Source organism: Myotis daubentonii, chromosome X, assembly GCF_963259705.1.
Source record: "Myotis daubentonii chromosome X, mMyoDau2.1, whole genome shotgun sequence".
Taxonomy (NCBI): domain Eukaryota; kingdom Metazoa; phylum Chordata; class Mammalia; order Chiroptera; family Vespertilionidae; genus Myotis; species Myotis daubentonii.
In genome coordinates this window covers 56,944,385-56,955,726 of record NC_081861.1, presented here as the reverse complement: position 1 = coordinate 56,955,726, position 11,342 = coordinate 56,944,385, and the positions used below count along the sequence as shown (strand labels likewise).

The window sequence follows — 11,342 nt, the reverse complement described above, 5'->3', positions numbered from 1 at the left end:
TAAAATTTAAACAGCAGTTTTTACCCGAGATGAATGCTACTATGCTTCACTAGGAGAGGAAAAGTCACCCTAGTGGGGAAGTTCCACCCTACAATTGATTGTCCATTGCTAAGCAGCTGGGGCTTTTTACCCTGGTGACCTTCTGTACCTGGCCCATTGTCCTTGCTCTGCTCATGTCTAACTGCCTACCACACTTCCGTTACTTAGATGAGCAATGGTTCAACCTTTGCCTATATGGCCAACATGAATACATGCAAAAATGTTAGGGTGCTGGAAATATGCCGTTATTAGTGATTCAGGATGTTTTAGTGTTTAGGATGCAAGGGTGATTTCTTTCCTGGGTTCTTGTCCAGATGGATTCGAAGAATGAAGCCACAGACAAAAGGTGGTAGGTGAAAAGTACAGAAACTTTATTGCAAATACTACCTCTAAAACCTTGCTTCTAAATTCTAAGCTTAAGACTCTGTCCCCCTTGGCACAGGGGGTCAGAGGGGTCACCTAAGAAAGGTGTCCTCTAAGTTCCTAATCCTAAGACTCTGTCCCTCCTGGATGGACAAAGGGCCCCCTAAGAAAGGTGACCGCTGTTTTCTTTGTCTGGAAGCATTAAACAGGCTAGAGACCCTCCTTTTCTACTGTGGGACCTTAGCCCTGTAATTAGCTCCCATGACCCCCACATCCATACTTTTCCTCATTTGGTCATTTTATCTGTTTAGGTTGGAGTCACTTTTGATTTTATTGATGGCTTTCTCCCAGTTGTGCTGGCCTGGCGATGCTTTATCTTATAGCTCTCCCACCTGATCAGATCAGGGCTACTTTTGATCTAACTTACGGTCACTTTGATTGCTCAGGCCAGAAATATCCCTGTCCTTGGTTTATGGCTATTTTAATTGCTCAGCCAGAAATATTTCCATCTACCTGAACCCCTCCCTCCTAGGGCATTTCTCTATCCTCTGTACAAGTAAGATAAACACCCTGGCGTCTTCAAGTCCCCATCTATGCATTCCTCTCCTATGGGCCCTCTTTATTCCCTAAACCTTCCTAATTAAGCTAACTAGCTAGCCCTTTCATTACTGAGCAAGGGCCTGCTGTCTGATGGGCAAAGGAGCCAAAAGTAAGACACAGGCCTTTGAGAAAAGAAATATTTATTTATTGCTGAGTCAGGAAACAGGGGATACTGCTCAAATCTGTCTTGCTAATTTGGGGTCTGGACAAATTTTAAGGGTTAGGGAGAACAGAGTGGCATGAGGTAATGCTGGTGGGTGAAGTTTTGATTAAAGCATTTTGGAACTTGGCCAGTTATGGTGTAGGGTCCAGGTGCAAGAGAAGGCACAAAGGAATTTCAGTCTGTCAGGGTTTAACTGGTCAGTTCTGCATTTGTCCATATTTGGTCTAGGCACCAGATCTTTCCATTATTTTTCACTTAAGACAAAGAATACTTTATTTAAAACCATCAAAGAAATGGACAGGTTAGGTCTGTAACCAAATATCATGTTTTAAAGCATAGGCCAATAATTGTATATGAGAGTATACACTGCTACATAGAAATTAACTGATCAGACCACAACTTTTCAATGTTTAAAACAGAATAAGCTTCTCTGTAAAAAGCAACATCATTGTGACATTTTAACTTTAGTATCCCTCTTCTTTCTCACCCTCTTTGTCAACAGAATCTACACCAACATCCTCATACTCCTTCTCAAGGGCAGCCATGTCCTCACAGGCCTCAGAACACTCTTCTTCCTCCATGCCCTCACCCAAATACTAGTGGACAGAGGCATGCTTTGCATGTATCAGTTCAAACCAGTGGTCCGGTAGAGTTCAGGCCTCAGCAATAGTTGAAGTGTTGTTCAACATGCACACAGCTCACTGTGCTTTGACCAGGTCTCCATCAGGTACCACAGTGGGAGGCTGGTAATTAATGCCAACTCTGAAGCCAAGGGGGCATCAATTCACAAACTAGATGATGTACTTGGTCTTGATAGTGGCAATGGCAGCATTGACATCCTTGGGGACCATATCACCATGGTACAACAGGCAGTAAGCCATGTATTTACCATGGCAAGGGTCACATTTCACCATCTTGTTGGCTGGTTCAAAGCACACACTGGAGGAGGAGAACCAAGATGGCGGCATAGGTTAACGCCGGAGTTTGCTGCTTTGAACAACTACTTCAAAAGTGAAACTAAAACACGGAACGGACATCACCCAGAACCACAGAAACGCTGGCTGAGTGGAAGTCCTACAACTAGGAGGAAAGAGAAACGCACACGGACACTCAGAGGAGGCGCAGTGCTGAAGTCAAATTCTGAGGTGCGGAGTGCGCGGAGCGGGCTGGCGGCGGAGGGCGCGGTTGTTGTTTTCAATCGGGAGGGACTCGCAGACTCTGAGCTCCAGATCCGGGCGAGTCTTTAGGGACCCAGACTCAAACGGGAGAAGCGGGACTGTCTGGCTTCGGTCAGAGCGAGTGCAGCTTTCTCTCCGAGCTTTGCAGCGGGTGCTGGGACTCAGAGAGGCAGAGCCCCTGGGGACAGGACTGAGAGCCGCCATAACTGCTCTCTCCAGCCCACCCTGTTGATCCTGTGCGACCCGCCCCGCCCAAGCCCTGCACGGAGGCATTTGCCGGATAGCCTCAGGCAAAGGCTAGATTAGCACCTCCCTAGAGGACAAAAGTTCTCTCACTGCTGACACAGCTGATTCTCATAGCCACTTGGCCTGGAGGTCAAACCCTCCCTGGAATTAGCTACAACAATCAAGATTTAACTATAAGACTGCGAACAAAGACCACTAGGGGGTACACCAAGGAAGCATAACAAAATGCGGAGACAAAGAAACAGGACAAAATTGTCAATGGAAGAAATAGAGTTCAGAACCACACTTTTAAGGTCCCTCAAGAACTGTTTAGAAGCTGTCGATAAACTTAATGAGATCTACACGAAAACTAATAAGACCCTCGATCTTATATTGGGGAACCAACTAGAAATTAAGCATACACGGACTGAAATAACGAATATTATACAGACGCCCGACAGCAGACCAGAGGAGCGCAAGAATCAAGTCAATGATTTGAAATGCGAGGAAGCAAAAAACATCCAACCGGAAAAGCAAAATGAAAAAAGAATCCAAAAATGCGAGGATAGTGTAAGGAGCCTCTGGGACAGCTTCAAGCGTACCAACATCAGAATTATAGGGGTGCCAGAAGATGAGAGAGACCAAGATATTGAAAACCTATTTGAAGAAATAATGACAGAAAACTTCCCCCACCTGGTGAAAGAAATGGACTTACAGGTCCAAGAAGCACGGAGAACCCCAAACAAAAGGAATCCAAAGAGGACCACACCAAGACACATCATAATTAAAATGCCAAGAGCAAAAGATAAAGAGAGAATCTTAAAAGCAGCAAGAGAAAGAACCCGAGTTACCTACAAGGGAATACCCATACGACTGTCAGCTGATTTCTCAACAGAAACTTTGCAGGCCAGAAGGGAGTGGCAAGAAATATTCAAAGTGATGAATACCAAGAACCTACAACCAAGATTACTTTATCCAGCAAAGCTATCATTCAGAATTGAAGGTCAGATAAAGAGCTTCACAGATAAGGAAAAGCTAAAGGAGTTCATCACCACCAAACCAGGATTATATGAAATGCTGAAAGGTATCCTTTAAGAAGAGGAAGAGGAAGAAAAAGGTAAAGATACACATTATGAACAACAAATATGCATCTATCAACAAGTGAATCTAAGAATCAAGTGAATTAATAATCTGATGAACAGAATGAACTGTTGATTATAATAGAATCAGGGACATAGAAAGGGAATGGACTGACTATTCTTGGGGGGGAAAGGGGTGTGGGAGATGTGGGAAGAGACTGGACAAAAATCGTGCACCTATGGATGAGGACAGTGGGTGGGGAGTGAGGGCGGAGGGTGGGGTGGGAACTGGGAGGAGGGGAGTTATGGGGGGGGAAAAAAAAGAGGAACAAATGTAATAATCTGAACAATAAAGATTTAATTAAAAAAAAAAAAAAAAAAAGCACACACTGGTGAGCTCCACTATAGAAAGCTGTTCATAGTAGGCTTTCTCAGCAGAGATGACAGGGGCATATGTGGACAGAGGGAAGTGGATATGGGGATAGGGCACCAGGTTGGTCTGAAATTGGGTCAGATCAACATTCAGGGCTCCATCCAATCTTATGGAAGCAGTGATGGAGGACACAATCTTATGGAAGCAGTGATGGAGGACACAATTTTACTTAACAATCTATTCAGATTAGTATAGGTTGGGCTCTCAATATCCAGGTTTATATGACAGATGTCATATATGGTCTCGTTGTCAACCATGAAGGCACAATAAGAGTGCTACAGGGTGGTGTGGGTGGTGAGGATGGAGTTGTAGGATTTAACTACAGCTGTGGAAATCTGGGCAGCTGGGTAAATGGAGAACTCTAGCTTGGACTTCTTGCCATATTGACAGAGAGATGTTCCATCACAAGAGAAATGAACCCAGAACCACTTCCCCCCAAAGCTGTGGAAAAACAAGAATCCCTGAAGACCTGTGCACTGGTCAGCCAGTTTCTGAATTCAGTCCAAGACAAGGTCAATGATCTCCTTGCCAATGGTGTAGTATCCAAGGGCATAGTTATTGGCAGCATCTTCCTTGCCTGTGATGAGCTGGTCAGGGTGGAAGAGCTTCAGACTTTGCTAAAGTCTCTCAAACAAGCTTCAGCTGGTGACAGCATGCCCCAAACCTATCAATAAAAGGCCCAAGACCTGGCACTAGCACCAGCCTGCCTTGCTTCACAGCTGGGCCTTGCCTCCTACATAGCAGCTCTCCCACTGCAATCACAGCCAATTGGCCTGGAGGTCAACTCCTCCCAGAGATGTTAACAGCAACTAAGGCTCAACTATAAGACTGTGCACACAGCCCACACAGGGTGCATGTAGAGTGCCCAGCTCAGGTAACTAGGGAGGTTGAGTCACTGGACCCTACAGGACACCTACTACCCAAAGCCACTCTACCAATTCCAGGAGACATAGTAGCTCTATCTAATACATAGAAACAAACACAGGGAAGCAGCCAAAATGCAGAGACAAAGAAACATGTCACAAATGAAAGAAATGGAAGCAAGCAAACTACTAGATACAGAGTTCAAAACTATGGTTACAAGGTTACTCAAGGATCTTCATGAGAGCTTCAAGGGACTTAGTGAGACTTTCAAGGGACTTAGTGAGACTTTCAAGGACCTTAGTGAGAATTTCAATGACATGAAATAGAATGTCAGAAATTAAGCATACACTAACTGAAATAAAGAACAATTTACAAGGACTCAACAGTAGAGTAGAGGATTCTGAGAATCAAGTCAACGATTTGGAATATGAGGAAGCCAAAACAAAACAAAAGAAAAAAACAACACCTAATCAGAAGAGCAAAAAGATAAAAGAATCCAAAAATATGTAGTGTAAGGAGCCTCTGGGACAACTTCAGGCATACCAACATAGGCATTATGGGGGTGCCAGAAGAAAAAGAGAGAGAGCAAGAAATTGAAAACCTATTTGAAGAAATAATGACAGAAAACTTCCCAGACCTGGTGAAAGAAATAGACTTACAAATCCAGGGAGCATGAAGAGTCCCAAACAAGAGGAACCCAAAGTGGCCCACACAAGACACATCATAATTAAAATGCCAAGGGTTAAAGACAAAGAGAGAATCTTAAAAGCAGCAAGAGAAAAGCAGTTAGTTACTGACAAGGGATCACCCATAAAACTGTCAGCTGATTTCTCAACCGAAACTTTGCAGGCCAAAAGGGAGTGGCAAGAAATATTCCAAATGATGACTAGTAAGGACCTACAACCAAGATTACTCTACCCAGCAAAGCTCTCATTTAGAATTGAAGGTCAGATAAAGAGCTTCATAGAAAAAGGAGTTCATCACCACCAAACCAGTATTATATGAAATGTTGAAGGATATAGAAGAAGAAAAAGAAGAAGAGATAAAAATATGAACAATAAAATGGCAATAAATACATATCTATCAACAATCAAATCTAAAAATCAAAATAAATCAATAAGAAATCTAATGAACAAAATAAACTGGTGAATAGAACAAAATCAGAGGCATGGAAGCGTGGAACAGACTGATGAATCTCAGAAGGAAGGGGGAAGAAATTAACCAAAGATCTTACCTATGGACACAGACAGTAGGGTAGTGAAGGCCTGGGGCTGGGCAGGAACCGGGTGGAGGGGACAACGTGGGGAGGCGCATCTGCAATAGTCTCAACAATAAAGATTTTTTTAAAAAGAAAGAAATATGAGTTCCCACCCAGCCAGTGTGGCTCAGTGGTTGAGAGTCAATTTTTAACCAGGAGGTCACTGTTTGATTCCCAATCAGGACACATGCCCTGGTTGCTGGCTCGATCGTCAGTGGAGGCATGCAGGAGGCAGCCAATCAATGATTCTCTCTCATTGTTAATGTTTCTATCTGTCTCTGTCTCTCCCTCTCCCTTCCTCTCTGAAATCAATAAAAATATATTTATAAAAAGAAATATGAGTTCCTCAATCAGGTATAAATGAAATCCATATCAGATAAGATCAGGTAGTTAGCACAGTGCCTGGCACATAGATGGCATTCTCTAGAGGACAATACCACATCCTGTGGTATATGTTGTGTCCCACTACCCAGAGTAATATGGGATTATGACAGTTAATAATTATGTTTACTGTGTATTGAGCACCCAACATAAAAAATAATTATTTTTCTAAACCAAGTATCCAAAGATACCCAAGGTAAACTGCTGGGGTCCAACCCCAGCAGATCCAGGGGTCCCCAAAGGTGTGGATGGAGTCGGCGAAGAAGGAATGACACGGAGACAGCGTTCAGTTGATCAGCAGCCTAGCAAGGATCTCTAGCCAGGATCTCCAGCCAAGTTCTGGTCTGGATCTCCAGCGAAGTTCTGGTTAGGATCTCCAGCCAGGTTCTGTGTCCATGTTCTCTTGCTAGGTTCTCCAGCCAGGTTCAGTCACCAGGTTCTAGTCAGGTTCTCTTGCCATGTTCTACCCAGGTTCTGTAGCCAGGTTCTGTCTCTAGGTTCTTCAGCCAGGTTCTCTCGCTAGGTTCTGTCTCTAGGTTCTGTTGCCAGTTTCTGTCCAGGATCTTTTGCCATGTTCTGTCTCTAGGTTCTGTGTCGAGGTTCTGTCCAGGATCTTTTGCCATGTTCTCTCCAGCGAAGTTCTTCTGTCTCTAGGTTCTGTGTAGGTTCTGTGTCTAGGTTCTGTGTCCTGTTGTCTTGTTACATCTGTATTTATACCAGTTGATTCCAATCCTATCAATCTCTATTCCAAAGGTTAGGGCATTTCTTATCTCCATTCCAGGGAGTAAAGATTATGTAGCTTAAGCATGATTGTTCGTAGTTAAAGTGATTAATTACCCGCCTGGCACTTAGTTAAGGGGTTGTATTCCCTCCCTAACTTCAGGGGAAAATCCCTACCTGGGGAAACAACCTTTCTCAGAGAGGTGACCTTGGTTAAAACACATAGTGCCAAGAAGGTGAGCAAACATATTAAGAACAGTATGCCATATATGCCAGGTCCCTTGAAACAGCAAGGATGGACCGGCTCCCGGCAGTAAACAAATGTACTAAGAAGATTATTTAACTAAATCTGTTCTGATGGACAATTTTGATGTTCCATTTCCCCCTATTGTAAACAAAGCCTAGAGAATCACTCATGAAGCCTTAGTTTTAGCAAAGAATCAACACTAATAAAAGAGAAAAATGGTAATTGGTGTACGAGCTACCCTTTTCATTGGCTAATCAGGGCTATATGCAAATTAACTGCCAACTAAGATTGGCAGTTAACTGCCAACTAAGATTGGCAGTTAACTGCCAACAAGATGATGGTTAATTTGCATATGTAGGCACAATGCAGGGAGGCGAAAGGGAAAGCAGGAAGAAGCCCCCTGCCACTGACAGTGATCGGAAACCCAGGGGGGAGCTAAGAGCTGGGGGGCAGGGCAAAGGCAGTCCTGGGGCCGCCTTTGCCCTGCCCCCCAGCCATGATCAGAGAATCAGGCGCCTTTGCTGCCCTGGCCAGTGATAGCAGGAAGTGGGGTGGAGCCAGCGATGGGAGCTGGGCATGGTCGAAGCTGGCAGTCCCGGGAGCTAGGGGTCCCTTGCCTGGGCCTAAAGCGAAGCCCACGATCACGGGGCCGCTGCAGCTGCGGGTCCCCGCTGCCCGGGCCGGACGCCTAGGCCAGAGGCGTCAGGCCTGGGCAAGGGGCCGATCCTGCGATTGGAGGGTGATGGGGGTCAACGCCTGAGGGCTCCCAGTATGTGAGAGGGGGCAGGCTGGGCTGAGGGACGCTCCCCCCCACACACACACACCCAGTGCACGAATTTTGTGCACCAAGCCCCTAGTAAATGTATAAAAAACAATTGTTATGGGAATTTTAAAACATAAAATATTTTAAAACATAAGATTATATTTTAATTCATTATTAATTATCTCCCTGGAAAAATATTGGAAGTGGAATTACTGAACCAAAATATCAAATATTTTTATTTTGTTAATCCTCACCTGAGGGTATTTTTCCATTGATTCTTAGGGAGAGTGGAAGAGAGAGGGAAGGACAGAGAGAAACATTGATGTGAGAGGAACACATTGATTGGTTGCCTCCTGTAAGCCATGGACCAGGGCCGGGGCTGGGGAGAAGCCTGCAACTGAGGTATGTGTGCCCTTTGTTCTGCAGGCCAATGCTCTATACACTGAGCCAAACTGGCTAGAGCAAATATTTTTATTTTAAACCAATATAGAAAACTAGAGGCCCAGTGCACGAAATTTGTGCACGGGGAGGGGGGGGGCGGAGAAGAGTGTCCCTCAGACCAGCCTGCACCCTCTCCAATCTGGGACCCCTTGGGGGATGTCCTACTGCCTTTTTAGGCCTGATCCCTAAAGGGGCAGTCGGACATCCCTCTCACAATCCAGGACTGCTGGCTCCCAACTGCTCACCTGCCTGACTGCCTGATTGCCCCTAACCGCTTCTGCCTGCCAGCCTGATCATCCCCTAACCACTCCCCTGCCAGCCTGATAGATGCCTAACTGCTCCCCTGCTGGCCCAATTGCCCCCAACTGCCCTCCCCTGCTGGCCCGATTACCCCAAACTGCCTTCCCTTGCCAGCCTGATCACCCCCAACTGTCCTGCCCTGCTGGCCTGATACCCCCAAGTGACCTCCGCAGCAGCATGGTTGTCCTCAACTGCCTTCCCCTGCCACCCCGATAGCATCCAACTGCACTCCCCTGCCGGCCTGGTCCCACCCCGGCCCTCCCCTGCAGGCCTGGTTGCCCCCAGCTGCCCTCCCCTGCAGGCCAGGTCACCCCCAACAGCCCTCCCCTGAAGGCCCAGTCACGCTAAACTGCCCTCCCCTGCAGGCCCAGTTACCCTCAACTGCCCTCCCCTGCTGGCTCAGTCAACACCAACTTCCCTCCCCTGCAGGCCCTGTCCCCCCCAACTGCCCTCCCCTAAAGGCCAGGTCACCCACAACTGCCCTCAACCTGCCGGATATGTCACCCGCAACTGCCCTCCCCTGCAGGCCCAGTCATCCCCAACTGCACTCCCCTGCCGGCCTGATTGCCCCCAGCTGTCCTCCGCTGCAGGCCTGGTCGCCCACAACTGCCCTACCCTGCAGGCCTGGTCACCCACAACTGCCTTCTCCTGCAGGCCCAGTCACCCCAACTGCCCTCCCCTGCAGTCCTGGTTCCCCCAACTGCCCTCCCCTGCAGGCCCAGTCCCACCCAACTGCCCTCCCCTGCAGGCCAGGTCACCCCCAACTACCCTCCCCTTCAGGCCTGGTTCTCCACAACTGCCCTCCCCTGTCGGCGTGGTTGCCCCCAGCTGCCCTCCCCTGCAGGCCTGGTCGCCCACAACTGCCGTCTCCTGCAGGCCTGGTCACCCACAACTGCCCTCCCCTGCAGGCCCAGTTCCCCCCAAACTGCCCTCCCCTGCAGGCCCGATCACAACCAACTGCCCTCCCCTGCTGGCTCAGTCAACCCCAACTGCCCTCGCCTGAGGCCCAGTCCCCCCCACCTGCCCTCCCCTGCAACCAGGTCACCCCCAACTTCGCTCCCCTGCCAGCCAAGTCACCCCCAATTGCCCTCCCCTGCAGGCTCAGCCACCCCTAACTGCCCTCCCCTGCAGGCCCAGTCCACCCCTACTGCCCTTCCCTGAAGGCCTGGTTCCCCCCAACTGCCCTCCCCTGCAGGCCCGGTCATCCCCAAATGCCCTCCCCTGCAGGCCCAGTCACCCCCAATGGCCCTCCCCTGCAGGCCTGGTTCCCCCCAACTGCCCTCCCCTGCCGGCGTGGTTGCCCCCAGCTGCCCTCCCCTGCAGGCCTGGTCACCCACAACTGCCCAACCCTGCAGGTCCAGTCCCCCCCAACTGCCCTCCCCTGCAGGCCAGATCACAACCAACTACCCTCCCCTGCTGGCTCAGTCACCCCCAACTGCCCTCGCCTCCAGTCCCAGTCCCCCCCAAGTGCCTTCCCCTGCAACCAGGTCACCCCCAACTGCCCTCCCCTGCCGGCTCAGTCACCCCCAACTGCCCGCCCCTGCAGGCCCAGTCACCCTCAACTGCCTTCCCCTGCAGGCCCAGTCCCCCCCAACTGCCCTCCCCTGCAGGCCCGATCACCCCCAACTGCCCTCCCCTACTGGCTCAGTAACCCACAACTGCCCTCCCCTTAGGCCAGGTCACCCGCAACTGCCCTCCCCTGCAGGCCCAGTCTCCCATAACTGCCCTCCCCTGCAGCCCAGGTCACCGCAAACTGCCCTCCCCTGCAGGCCCAGTCACCCCCAATTGCCCTCCCCTGCAGGCCCAGTCACCCCCAACTGGCCTCCCCTGCCGGCATGATTCCCCCCAACTGCCCTCCCCTACCGGCGTGATTGCCCCCAGCTGCCCTCCCCTGCAGGCCTGGTCGCCCACAACTGCCCTCCCCTGCAGGCCCAGTCAACCCCAACTGCCCTCCCCTACTGGCTCAGTCAACACCAACTGCCCTCCCATGCAGGCCCAGTCACCTCTTACTGCCCTCCCCTGCAGGCCCAGTCACCCCCAACTGCCCTCCCCTGCTGGCTCAGTCACCCCCAATTTCCATCCCCTGCAGGCCCAGTCACCCCCAACTACCCTCCCCTGCAGGCCCAGTCCCCCCCAACTGCCCTCCCCCACAGGCCAGGTCACCCCCAACTTCCCTCCCCTGCAGGCCCAGTCCACTCCAACTGCCCTCCCCTGCAGGCCTGGTTCCCCCCAAGTGCCTTCCCCTGCAACCAGGTCACCCCCAACTGCCCGCCCCTGCAGGCCCAGTC

The 11,342-nt window shown here is 49.5% G+C and overlaps 1 pseudogene; it reads right to left on the bottom strand.

Annotated features, from left to right (window-relative positions):
- Positions 1-640: 640 nt before the first annotated feature.
- On the bottom strand, positions 641-5,499 carry LOC132223494 (tubulin alpha-1D chain-like; annotated as a pseudogene).
- Between the last annotated feature and the right edge of the window lie 5,843 nt (positions 5,500-11,342).